The 13,293-nt window shown below is 43.1% G+C and overlaps 1 protein-coding gene across 3 annotated transcripts in view; it reads left to right on the plus strand.

Annotated features, from left to right (window-relative positions):
- rptor (regulatory associated protein of MTOR, complex 1) overlaps nt 1-13,293 on the plus strand; it is a 168,690-nt gene that overhangs the window by 77,565 nt on the left and 77,832 nt on the right. The window lies entirely within an intron of this gene.

Consider the following 13,293-nt stretch of genomic DNA (forward strand, 5'->3'; position numbering starts at 1 on the left):
ATACTGAATGTTACGGTGTTTTCTTAAATAGTTCATTACCTTATTTTTGGGTTCCCAATATTCAATGCCGCATCCCAACAAACCACTTATATTTTCAGTGATGCATTTTTTGAGTAAAGTCATTCCCTATAATAACCATGTAAATGAAAAGCTGAGGGTTTTTAGTTATTCCTTTGTCAAGCCCAATGGAGGATCATTGGAGTGATGGTCGGACCGCGTTGACACGGCAATGTGTCCTGCTCCGAGGCCGCAGCCATGATCATTATTCGGCTGTGATGAAAAATGTAAGCCAGCATCGTCGGCCGCGCCGCGGAGATGATGATCCCTGCAGAGGCTCTGCTGACACTGGTGAGAGAGATTGAGGAAAAATGTGTTAATTTGGGGGACCGATCCTGATGCAAATTCGCCGTGATGCATCATTCAGAGGACCGATGGAGCTTCAAGCTAAACCACAGGAGCACACCGGTTGCGTCAGTAAGCCGGTTGTGGTGTGTGTGTGTGTGTGTGTGTGCAAGCGTGCATGTGTGTTTTCTTCCTGAATGTTATCTTCGCAGATCCCTCTATAGCACATTTATGTACTTCACACTGACTCCTCAGTCTGATTTGTTTGGTGTGTTTTTTTAGAACAGAGGAGGGTAGCTGGTTGGAAGTCACACAGAAACCTAATTGTCTACACACAGTTAAGAAAAAAAAAAAAAAGATTAAATGACGATTGCCTGCTAACACCAAGCCCAGCCACAAAGGAGGATACTCATTGCAGTCACTTCCTATTGAGATTTTGCTCCTGTCAGCCGTGGCCCACAGCTCCTGACCATGGGTGCAAGTTGGAGTGTAAACAGAGCGGTAAATTGAGGGCATTGCTCACTAGCTCAGCTCCCTCACCAACACCGCAGGCCCATGCAGCTCAACCTGCATCACTGCCAGGGGTGCCTCTCTGCGCCCTCCCAGTTGGGGGTTCCATCCCAACCTCAGTCTTGATCCGAGTGCTCAGGTTAACCTCCAACTCCGGCCCCATGTGGAGAGGAAAAAGTGTGTCCACTCGAAATGTCTCCATGTTCAGCCACTAACTGCTCCCGCCGCCTCCTGGTTGCTATCCTGATAATGATTATGAGGAGGCAATCCTCAGTTTGCATCTCGATGTTTGTTTTTCGTATCAGATTTCGATTTGATCCTCAAAGTCCTCCGGGGATTGCTATCCGGATGTAATCCAGGACATGAAATTGCTTGCTTTGTTATCACATGTTTATGTGCATTCAAGTGTGTGTGTGTATGTATTCATGAGAGGCAATGTGCATCCAAAGGGAGATCCTCAGCGTCATTTTTTGGTGTATTCCCCATATCCTCGATGAGCCCGGATCCTTCCGCCCTACAAATACTTTTGCCGTCGAGTTTGACTTTGGCAGCCGATTCACAGCCCCGCTCGCTGCCTTGTAGTTCCAGTTCCCGCTCTGCTGACATGCGAGTCTAAAGCAGAAGAAGCTTCTATTTTTTTACTTTTTATGAACTTATGTAACCCATCACTGCTGCAATATTCACATCTGCAAGAGTGAGGGTTTCTGAGATTCCAGGGTTCAAAGGCATAACATACATCTTCACATCGCAACACCAGAATTCCACCAGAGGGAAGGGATTGTATCTAGGAAAAGAAACGCAGGCACGTAGTCTTCCACTTGGCACGGGAGCTGCTTGAATACAAGTCTGTATCAGCTTTTTGCAAATTCTCTTTGGTGCCACAAATGATTACCTGCCGACAGAATAGTTGCATTTCAATGAATGAGTTCACAGTGTGCGTGCGCACCCGCATTCACACGGAGTCAGATGGATGACTTTTCACACATTCTCCAGTAAGAAACAAAGAAAAAAAAATCAAAAAACAGGCCTAAAACCATAAAGGAAAAGCGTTAGCGAGAATGACAGTTTGCCTTCGGGTGTCCAAAGAGCCAGCTTAATGTGTCTTCTCTGCCATAAATGTTGAGGAGTTTCCTTCGTCTTCCCCAGCTCCGAACCCATTCCCTATCATGACCTTCAGCATAATGAGGTCTCTTATTATTATGCCATTAATATTGATATTCCTTACCGACGCTCCATTCGGTAGAACAACTTGCTGAAAGCCTGACGGATAATATTGACTCAACTATTCCCCGCACCCCCGGGCTCTGTCAAACGGTCGTAGTGTATTGATAAGGAATGTGCTATTGTTCAAATTAATTTGGGAGTAATGTGTTTAAAGGCAATGAAGTCTTTTTCATGATGTTTCTTAAGAAGTTATAACGCTTTCTTTACATTTCACATAGATGCTCATGTGTGTCCAACAGTTAATATTGATTTGTTTGATACATTAACACATGTTCCTATCAATGAGGATTTATGATAAAGAGGGTCGTCTTATGCCAAGGAAGGGCATACCCTGCCGCTAAACAAATATCTGCTAAGATTAGCGTCTAGGATGCAAGACAAGTGATAGAGATAATGAAATCATGACTAGTGATTGCAATACAGAAGAATTTAACATTTATTTTGCTGATAGATCTGCAACTTTTCAAAGTTAAGCCCTTCTGTTCAAAACAAAAAAAATATTCTTCGCGGTATTGGTGTGATTTTACTCTGTTGAGTAGAACTAAGATGTTTTTGACAGTTTATCCTGTATTTTGAGAAAAAAAGCTTCATCATTGCCATGGACGTTACCCGTGATCATCTGGCTCCTCTGTACAGAGCTTCCAGCAACCAATGGCAGCTGATTTAAGAATCAGGCCCTTGTGGTATAAAAGAGAATCGGTTTGACAAATGGGGAAAGAAGATGGCCAAACTCTTGAAGCAGAAAGCTCTATTTACAGCTGGGAGGCCTCATAACTTATTCCAGACATATGTTGTTCTCACCGCTCCTGCCAATTGCATTTGAGAATAACAAATTGAGAGAAATCAAGCGCTGAGATAAAGAAAAAGAAAAAAAGGGAAATTAAATTAAAACGTGGCCCGGTTCTGCATCTGCACGAAGCCGCCCTGCTGATGTTTTCACACAGCGCTGCATCTTCACTTGCTACATCCTCAGTCTTCCCTACGCTCCGAATATCTATCCATACCCCTGGAGGCAGAAACAGGCAGAAAGCGCAGAGGGTGTGTGGAGGGGTCGGAGTTGGAGTCAAGTGGTGGCGGATGGAGGGAATCACTGATGGATGGCTTATATTGGCTTTAAAACTTTAATATGCCGCGTTGTGACTGAGAATTGAGAGAGAGAGTGAGTTAAGAGAATAACAGCAGGGGGTCTGGAGGAAAACATCTCACCCAGCATTTCATAGAAGTCGTGAGCATCGAGTTCTTAACCAGTGCACTACCGAGCCCCATTTCATCACACCGTCACCTCTGATACATCCAGATTCCGTTCGAAATTCTCGATTTCATGTGGCTTAATAAATAAATAAATAGATAAATGGGAATGTTTTATGCTAATGTAAGTTCATTTTGATTTCAAAATGCTCCAAGACTTTTCTAATGACTCGTGGCTCGGAGGGTAATCTTTATGATTATTTACCATTGGAGACCCTCCTCATTTTCCTCCCAGTGTACAGAAAATCTTCTTCTCCTTTCGGCTTTTCCCTTCAGGGGTCGCTACAGCGAATCAACTCTCTCCATCGAACTATATTCTCTGTATCCTCCTCTCTCACACCAACTATCTTCATATCCTCTCTCACTACGTCCATAAATCTTCTCTTTGGTCTTCCTCTAGACCTCCTGCCTGGCAGCTCCAATTCCAGCATCCGTCTACCAATGTATTCACTATCCCTCCTCTGTGCATGACCGAACCGTCTCAGTCTGACCTCTCTGACCTTCTCTACCAAACATCTAACATGTGCTGTTCCTCAGAAAGACTAGTTCCTCATCCTATCCATCCTGGTCACTCCCAAAGAGAACCTTAGCATCTTCATCTCTGCAACCTCCAACTCGGCCTTCTGTCTTTTCGTCATTGTAACAGTAACTGTTTCTGTTGGTTCCCTGTAGGTCATCGATACCGATGGTGGATGTTTTTAAACCACGCCTCGGCCGATCTGGTACGATCTGGTCATTGTATTTGATTCGCATGTTTGGTTTTGGCAAAACTTTCATGCTGGATGCACTTCCTGACGCAACCCTCTGTATTTATCCGAGCTTGGGACTGGCTCGGGGAGACACTGGCCTGTGCTTCCCCCCCTCCGAGGCTGTGTTTCCCAGTGTACATAAAATGAACTGAATTATCCCACATTTGAACCCCTTTGTATTGTACAAGTGACAATAAGTGGAGGTGGACAGAAATTTCATGTAATTTCAAAGTTCCACATCCATGGGTTAAACCATTCATGTTTGTCATGGTAAGGAGTAAAAAAAAAAACCATCCAGACAGAGACTGTCACACGTGCTAGTAAGATCTAAATGCGTGAACTGAGCAAAACGTTTCATGAATGGAAGCAAATAGGCATAAACTTTCAATGATCCTCATGGCATCAAAACTGTTGGATGCTCTCCAGCCGTATATTATTGTTGACTGGTCGCTTTGAAGAGCTTGTTGTACTGCGTTCACCAATCAAACGGCAAAGACTTTCTCACTTTTATCCCAGCAAGCAAAGCGTCTGTCGGCTATGACGGAAGCGTCGGATCTCAGTTGTAAAAAAGACACGCAAAAAAGGTTTTATCGGTCAAATGTATCACCGCGGGCGGGAAATGTGCTGAGTTTTAAGGTGCTTCTAAAAATTGATTGCCCTGCACGGAAGATATGGCGAGGAATACGACCACCTGTGTCTGGCGTGATTTGAGGCGGAGCGCAGCCGCCAGATTTGTAGCTCGGGCGAGATGGGAATAGAGACCTGATGTGGATTTTGTTCTCGTTCTCCAATGGGACCATGAGCTCACTCTGACCAATCGGATTTTCAGATCCCTAAACAATGATGCCAGACTCCTCATCAAGTCTGCACATAATGTCGGCTTGTATATTAAACATGCAGAAATGCATCTGTTTTTAACTCATTATAAACACATATGTTACCAATCCAAAGTCCTCAGAAACACAAGTGGTTAAATTTATTATGAAATCAAAGATATGGACCATTAGCATGATCGATAACAGTTTTTGTATGAATAAAATCCTTCCTTTTTGTTTATGTCTGCCTCAGTATGAGCCAACACAACAGGAATGTTACCTTTGTGTCAGACTTTTTAACACAGGGTATAAACACATCATCTCATCGGGGACAACATGCGCAAGTAAGCTGTTTGGCTCTCAGCAACGGAGACAATAGTGATGTGAAGGTAGCGTCTCATTTACACGTAAAGAGGGAGCAGAAACACAGATTGGATCTTAACAGATGCCACAGAGGCGAGGGCTCGCGCATTGATCATAACATACTGCATTGTTTATTTCTTTCATTCAGTGCAGGGGGCCCTCTTACAAACACACACACATAATCAAGATGCTTGGCCTTGATAAATTAAAATAGCATAAAGACATACCTTTTTCTTCTCTATGTCACAAGGACTAAGGAGAGCACCCACATTGTCTAAGCTGACTCATTTTATGAGAGCCCTAAAGTTTTAAAGGGGGGGTGTTTACCTCTGGAAATCCCGATATGTCAGTCATGCTCAGGAGGTATTTATTTATTTATTTATGTCTGTATTTGTTTGTTTATTTATTTTCTATTATTTTTCTTGTATGCTCTGTTGGATAGTAAGGAGGGTGAGAATGATCTATACAGGTTGGCGAAACAGAGAGATAAAGATGGAAAGGATGTACAACAGGTCTGGGTGATTAAGGACAGAGAGGGAAATGTATTGACAGATGCTTGAAGAGTGATGGGAAGATGGAAAGAGTACTTTGAAGAGCTGATGAATGTGGAAAATGATAGAGAGGCAAGGGTAGAAGAGGGGACTATTGTAGACCACAAAGTAGCACAAATTAGTAAAAGTGAAGTGAGGAAGGCATTGAAGAGGATGAAGAGTGGAAAAGCAGTTGGTCCTGATGGTATACCTGTGGAGGTGTGGAAGTGTCTAGGAGAGGCAGCAGTAGATTTTCTGACTAGATTACTCAACAGGATCTTAGAGAGTGAGAAGATGCCTGAAGAATGGAGACAAAGTGTGATGGTGCCTATTTTTAAGAATAAAGGGGATGTGCAGAATTGTGGTAACTATAGAGGGATAAAGTTGATGAGCCATACAATGAAGTTATGGGAAAGAGTAGTGGAAACTAGACTGAGAGCAGAAGTCAGCATTTGTGAACAGCAGTATGGCTTCATGCCTAGGAAGAGTACTACAGATGCAGTATTTGCGTTGAGAATGCTAATAGAAAAGTACAGAGAAGGCCAGAGGGAGCTGCATTGTGTTTTTGTAGACCTAGAAAAGGCATATGACAGGGTGCCAAGAGAGGATCTCTGGTATTGCATGAGGAAGTCTGGAGTGGCAGAGAAGTATGTTAGACTGGTGCAGGACATGTATGCTAGCTGTGAGACACTGGTACGGTGTGCTACAGGGGTAACGGAGAAGTTCAAGGTGGAGGTGGGACTCCATCAGGGATCAGCTCTGAGCCCCTTCTTGTTCGCAATGGTGATGGATAGGCTGACAGATGAGGTTAGACAGGAATCCCCGTGGACCATGATGTTTGCGGATGACATTGTGATCTGTAGTGAGAGCAGACAACAGGTAGAGGACAATCTAGAGAGGTGGAGGTATGCTCTGGAAAGGAGAGGAATGAAAGTTAGTCGCAGCAAAACAGAATATATGTGTGTGAATGCGAGGAACCCCGGGTGGAACGGTGAGGCTACAGGGAGTGGAGATCAAGAGGCTGGAGGATTTCAGGTACTTAGGGTCAACAGTCCAGAGCAACGGAGAGTGTGGAAAAGAGGTGAAGAGACGGGTTCAAGCAGGTTGGAATGGGTGGATAAAAGTGTCAGGGGTACTATGTGATAGAAGACTTTCAGCCAGAGTAAAAGGAAAGGTGTACAAGACAGTGGTGAGACCAGCGATGATGTATTGACTAGAAACTGTTACATGACCAAAAGACAGCAGGCAGAACTAGAGGTTGCAGAGATGAAGATGTTGAGGTTCTCTTTGGGAGTGACCAGGATGGATAGGATCAGGAATGAGTCTATCAGAGGAACAGCACATGTTAGATGTTTTGGAGAGAAGGTCAGAGAAGCCAGACTGAGATGGTTCGGCCACGTACAGAGGAGGGATAGAGAATATATTGGTAGACGGATGCTGGAATTGGAGCTGCCAGGCAAGAGATCTCGAGGAAGACCAAAGAGAAGGTTTATGGACGTAGTGAGAGAGGATATGAAGGTAGTTGGTGTGAGAGAGGAGGATACAGAGAATAGGGTTAGATGGAGAAAGTTGACTTGCTGTGGCGACCCCTGACGGGAAAAGCCGAAAGAAGAAGGAGAACTTTGTTTTTTTTTTTTTTTTTTATGTCAGTTGATACCGCAGGATTTTTAAATACTTGATCCAACTGCATGTCAACAGATGACAACAAAAAATGACAAAGAAAATCCCACATTGTCTCACATTGAGACACTGTAGTGGATTAGTAACCAAACCAAAACGTAAATTCACCAAAAAAAGCTTCATTGTAAGGGATCCACTAGAATCAGATAAAAAACTATGTTTTTCAGAAGAATCCATTAACAGTCTTCATTCAACCAATATTTTTGAGGATTTGAATACCCATTTGTGAATACGCCCTTGCTCTTAGTGAGAGTACCCCGAATAAGGTTTTTTATTTAAAAAAAAGGACGGGAACAGTAGAGATGTAAATCAGATCCCGCACTGTCGGTGTAGCTGTTACTAGAAAACCAAAATATGATAAAAGTACAAATTTGCATTGCTGAAATCATGGTATTTGTTATATGGGTGGGAGAAAAAAGCTGACACAAAAAAGCCCAAGTGACTTGCAGGATTTGTCATATTTAAATTTCAAATGTTATAGAACATACTGGGAGTTGTCGCCCCTCCAGTCAGCTTGCCTCAGTCTGAAATATTGCTCTGTTTCATTTTCCACCAGTTAATGTTCACCTTTTCCTTTTTTAACCAAACAACAACACGCTCCCTGAGATCATTATGTCTTGCTTATCATATAATTCAGAGCCACATGATTTGCTGTATATTGCAGTAGAATTAGTAAATATCTGTGTTCGGGGGCGGCATGGTAGCACTTGGGCCTCACAGCACGAAGGACCCTGGTTTGAAGTTGGACTAAACGGACTGTTTTGTTTCATTTTATATATTGTATGACTTATCATGTGCCTTATAGCCCAGTGTACCTTATGGTCCGCAAAATGTAATTATTTTTAAAAAATATTTTATTTCCCGTAATTTCCGGACCATTGAGCGCACCTCAATATAAGCCGCACCGGCTAGCCGGTAGCTATCTCGGGCTTCCAAAACCGTCAAAGTTGTCTTCTTCGATGTCGGAGTTGAGCGGACTCAGAATTTCCCGGTCATTTCATCGGTCCGAAGTGACGAGGATAAACGTTTTAGCGGCGTGAAGCTCGTTAGCCCCCCCCACCAAAAGTCCATATATTAGCCGCATCGTTGTTTACGTGAAAAAAGTTGCGGCTTATTGTCCGGAAATTACGGTATTATTATCCTTATTATTGTTATTGTTATTATTTAATTAGGGCGGCATGGGGATGCAGTGGTTAGCGCTTCGGCTTCACAGCACGAAGGACCCTGGTTTGATTCCGACAAGGGGACCTTTCTGTTTGGAGTTTGCATGTTCTCCCTGTGTCTGTGTGGGTTTCCCAGAATGAGTGAGCGAGTGAATGTCTGTCTGTATATGTGGCCTTTCAACTGACTGGCAAACAGTCCAGAATGTACCCCGCCTCTCGCCCTATGACAGTACGGATAAGCTCCAGCATTCCCTGCTACCCTGTGTGCAGGATAAGCGGCATACAATGGATGGATGGATGGATCTCTTTTTGGGTTGAATGAATGCTAATGCGCTCAAGTAACGATTGAAACTGAATAATAAATTAATAGTACTGTCAGCGTGTAGGGATTGAAGTAAAAAAGTAGCTTTTTGTGTTTGTGTAGCAATGAACTCTGAATTCCTCGATTTTTAGAAGTGATGCTAGATTTTGTTTTTCTTCTGCAAACATTTCATCTTTTACTTATTTGTTTTCGTGCTTTTGTCCGGGTGGCTCTTCTGCACGTGAATTATGTTTAATTACTTTCACCAAATTGCTGCCATGCAGGTTGTAATAACGTAATTACCTGAGACTTTTGTCCCTCATTTGAACTAAAAGAAGTAGGTAATTTCTCTGGTTCACTTAAATGCTGGTATTTTAAAGGTCTTGAATTAATTCTCACATCTGTAATAGCCCTGTGGTGTTTCACATTACTCCGGTTGTTTTGTGCCACGGTCCCAGGATGGGTTGAAGAGTTGTGTTCGAGCAGCTCTTCGGAAGACCGACCTGTCGGTATTCGTCCAGTCTGTTTCCAATATTCAAGTTTTACTTTTTTATAGAACATGTCCAGAAATTACTCATCTCAAATTCACACATACTTGTCACTATATTTGTCACTCCTGACTCTTGTCTCAACGCTTGTCTGAGTTCAAATGTTATTGGCTGGCAGGCTTCACTGGAGATGATTTAATGCAAGCAGCTTGTCTCCAAAGGGCCTGAGACCCAAAGGCTTGATAAGCTCTGTGTGTGTGTGTGTGTGTGTGTGTGTGTGTGTGTGTGTGTGTGTGTGTGTGTGTGTGTGTGTGTGTGTGTGTGTGTGTGTGTTATGGCTTCAAATCACTGGCAAAGTAATCCATTTGCAAATTACCCTTTCATTTGTTAACGCAGAAAGTTAAGAGACATCGGTATCATTCCAGCCGACACAGGCAACAGCTGCTTATTGCTTTAGCTTTGATTATTCTAGTCCGCAAATGACCCCGTTGCTACAGATCTAAGACCCACAAGACAAAGAGATGCAAAATATTAAGGAACAGAGAAATCTCCGTCTCAACAATAGGACTATCTATCTTGAAGCTGAAAAAAGTGACATGTTGATTGTTGAATGAAAACACCCAGGAGCATGTAAACTGGCAGCTTGTTTGTTTGATTAATGTATGTCTGTAATTTTGTAGACTTTTTCTTCAACAACAAATGTATACGTATTTGTGATGATTTTAAGATCATTGGCCATTCCCCAATATTGGGCTCTCCCCTTTAAGAGGTCCCAGGTTGTGTTGTAGGGTGAAACCACTGAAAAGCCCACATTATGACAACAGGAGGAGCTGATATACAGATATAGAAGAAATCTAAAACCGGCATGTTTGTCTGGTTGGCGAGCAAAACCAATTCACAACATAGCCTAACATTTCATTTTATTTCGGAACGTTATGATCACAATTGTCTGTATGAATGTAGAGTTTTTTGCCAAGGATTATTCTCAATTTTTCGTAAGCGGAGACCTTTTTCAGATTGTGTTGGCACTTCCGTGTCATAGCCCTGTTGTTATTGATGGATTCCACGTGGATTTTCGCAACTTGTGTTCGCTCATTGGTTGAAATACTGGCCTTTCCCCCACAGAGAACAGATTGTCCTTAAAAAAAATAAGAAAGAAAAAAAAAGGGGGGGTTTCCAGAAATGGTCCCGACAAGGAAGGTCTTTAAGGTCAGTTAAGCCTCGCAAAGTCCGTAACCAACTGGGCTGGTGTGACACCTCCGCACGAACACGTGAGCCTGATCGGATTAAATGTGAGATGGCTGAACTCAGAGGCGTGCCCTTGGGACGGGGAGGCTGATTGAAGGACTAATGAGCTGGAGAAGACAGTCTGCTCTGTGGAGACTGGGGGGGATACGGGATGGGAGGTTCCTCCAACTGTAAAGTACTTTCATCAAACAAGATCCACTTCATTTCCCTCCTTAAAGTTTAATGTGTACATGCCAGCTTGGCCTTCCCTTCTTAGTGCCCCCACCACCCACCCACACACACACCCACACACACACACACACACACACACACACAAAGGCACACACACATTCACACTATTCACCCATTCAATTAAATTTGCCAGCTTGTTCTCTATTCTTGTCAGCCCCCCTCCAATTTCCTCTTGAATTCCTCCTTCCAACTTCCGTCAATTTTGTGGGGTTTTTTTTTTTTTTCCTTTTAGTTTTAGAATTTTTGTCTCCGATCTACCATATTTACCGGTATTTTCAGGAGAAATTCGACTCCCCAACAGTACGAGGTGAGAACACCTCACTTCTTCGATCCATTCTCACTCATCGGCTCCGTATTGGTTTTACTATGGCCAGTAGTTGCTGCTTTTACTTTTCTCAAGAGACTCATTTATAAACCTCTGCCATTAAAACAAATCATCCCAGCTGATGTTTCTTCCAATATCCATGAAGGATCTCAATATTTAGTCGATGGCCCGGCAAGAAGTTTGCTGGAGATCCGTGCTCCGTGGCCCGGATGAATGTGCTTTGCTCTCTGTGAAGGCAGAGTAACATTGCAGTCATGAGCAGATGACCCGTGGGATCTGTTTGCGTGAATCAAATTAAGTTGAAGAGCAGCGCTTAATGGCTTAATGTTGATTGGCATACATTTTGATATAGTTGCACAGCCCTAGTAATGAAATATATTTATTTTAGAGGATCATTGACCAAGTGGCGACATTGAACGAAAGTAAAGTTGAATACATTGAAATTGAAATTGAACTGACCAGATGTTTCAGAATGCAATCACTGCTCACCGGGGTTCTTTTTTTTTTTTTTTTTTTTTGCTTCGTTGGAGATTGAGAGAGGAGCCAAATGTTGATCACAACATGTTAGAGGCTAATTTAAGCTGGCATAGCACTGCCAACAGCCAGTCAGACTTGCCGACCTCTTAATAATAAGTATTCAATGGATTCAAAAGGAAAAAAACTTTCCAGGACCAAAGCAAAAAAATGCAAATATGCATTTTCCACTCTGAACTTGGATATTGTATCAAAGAGGACCACGAGCAATGCCCTGCTTTCCGAAGGGACTGTCAGTTGACCACCGGAGCAATTACAGGTTGGCTGCTTTTGAAAAGGCTTTCGTTTTTTTAGCCGCCGTTGTTGTTCTTTAATTATTCATAAAATCATCCTGGCGCATCTCTTAATCCATTCTTTTCCGTGGCTCAACTAATCAGCAAATTCTCAGGTGAATGGGCCATCTGGATGAACTCGAGCCACCGAGCTTCAGGTCGTAAACAGATGAACAAATAAATCTCCATGCGTGCATGTGCAAGAAATCAGACTGCATTAGGTTCTTTGTGAGAATTCCAAAGCCCAAATGGAGTTGCGTGATCTGGAGAGAGCTGTTGAAAGGTAGTCTTTTCGTACATGTTACTTAACAGAACAACTGTCACGTTCTACAGAATGACTGGATCCCTGTCATGAATGCTTCGTAACTGCAGAAATAGTCCTGATCGACTATCTACCTCTCCTCTCATTTCCTTTTCCTTTGCAGAGTCTTCTATCTCTCTGTCTGTGAAAGCCCTTCTGCTACGCTGTTTACTTGGGCCCTCTTTTACTTAAGTCCGCTTAATCGTCTCCCTTAATGTCGAGGGATTTGTTGTTTCCTTACCCGATGCAAACAAATTAATGTTGTCAAACAGAACATAATATACGGGACTGTGAGCAGAAGTCAGCATTTGTGATCAGCAGTATGGCTTCATGCCTAGAAAGAGTACTACAGATGCAGTATTTGCTTGGAGAATGCTAATAGAGAAGTACAGAGAATGATAGAGGGAGCTGTATTGTGAAAAAGCATTTGACAGGGTGCCAAGAGAGGAGCTCTGGTATTGTATGAGGAAATACTGGTGCAGGACATGTATGCTAGCTGTGAGACAGTGGTGCGGTGTGCGGTAGGGGTAACAGAGAATTTCAAGGTGGAGGTGGGACTCCATCAGGGATCAACCCCTACTTGTTTGCAGTGGTGAAAGACAGGTGACAGATGAGGTTAGACAGGAATCGCAATGGACCATGATATTTGCAGATGACGTTGTGATCTACAGTGAGAGCAGAAAACAGCTAGAGGAAAATCTAGAGAGGTGGAGGTATGCTCTGGAAAGGAGAGGAATGAAAGTTAGTCGCAGCAAGACAGAATATATGTGTGTGAATGCGAGGAACCCCGGGTGGAACGGTGAGGCTACAGGGAGTGGAGATCAAGAAGCTGGAGGATTTCAGGTACTTAGGGTCAACAGTCCAGAGCAACGGAGAGTATGGAAAAGAGGTGAAGAGACGGGTTCAAGCAGGTTGGAATGGGTGGAAAAAAATGTCAGGGATACTATGTGATAGAAGACTATCAGCCAG

The sequence above is a fragment of the Fistularia commersonii genome, chromosome 35, assembly GCF_037954325.1.
Source record: "Fistularia commersonii isolate RoL2024-O1a breed Wild chromosome 35, RoL_Fcom_v1.0, whole genome shotgun sequence".
Lineage (NCBI taxonomy): Eukaryota > Metazoa > Chordata > Actinopteri > Syngnathiformes > Fistulariidae > Fistularia > Fistularia commersonii.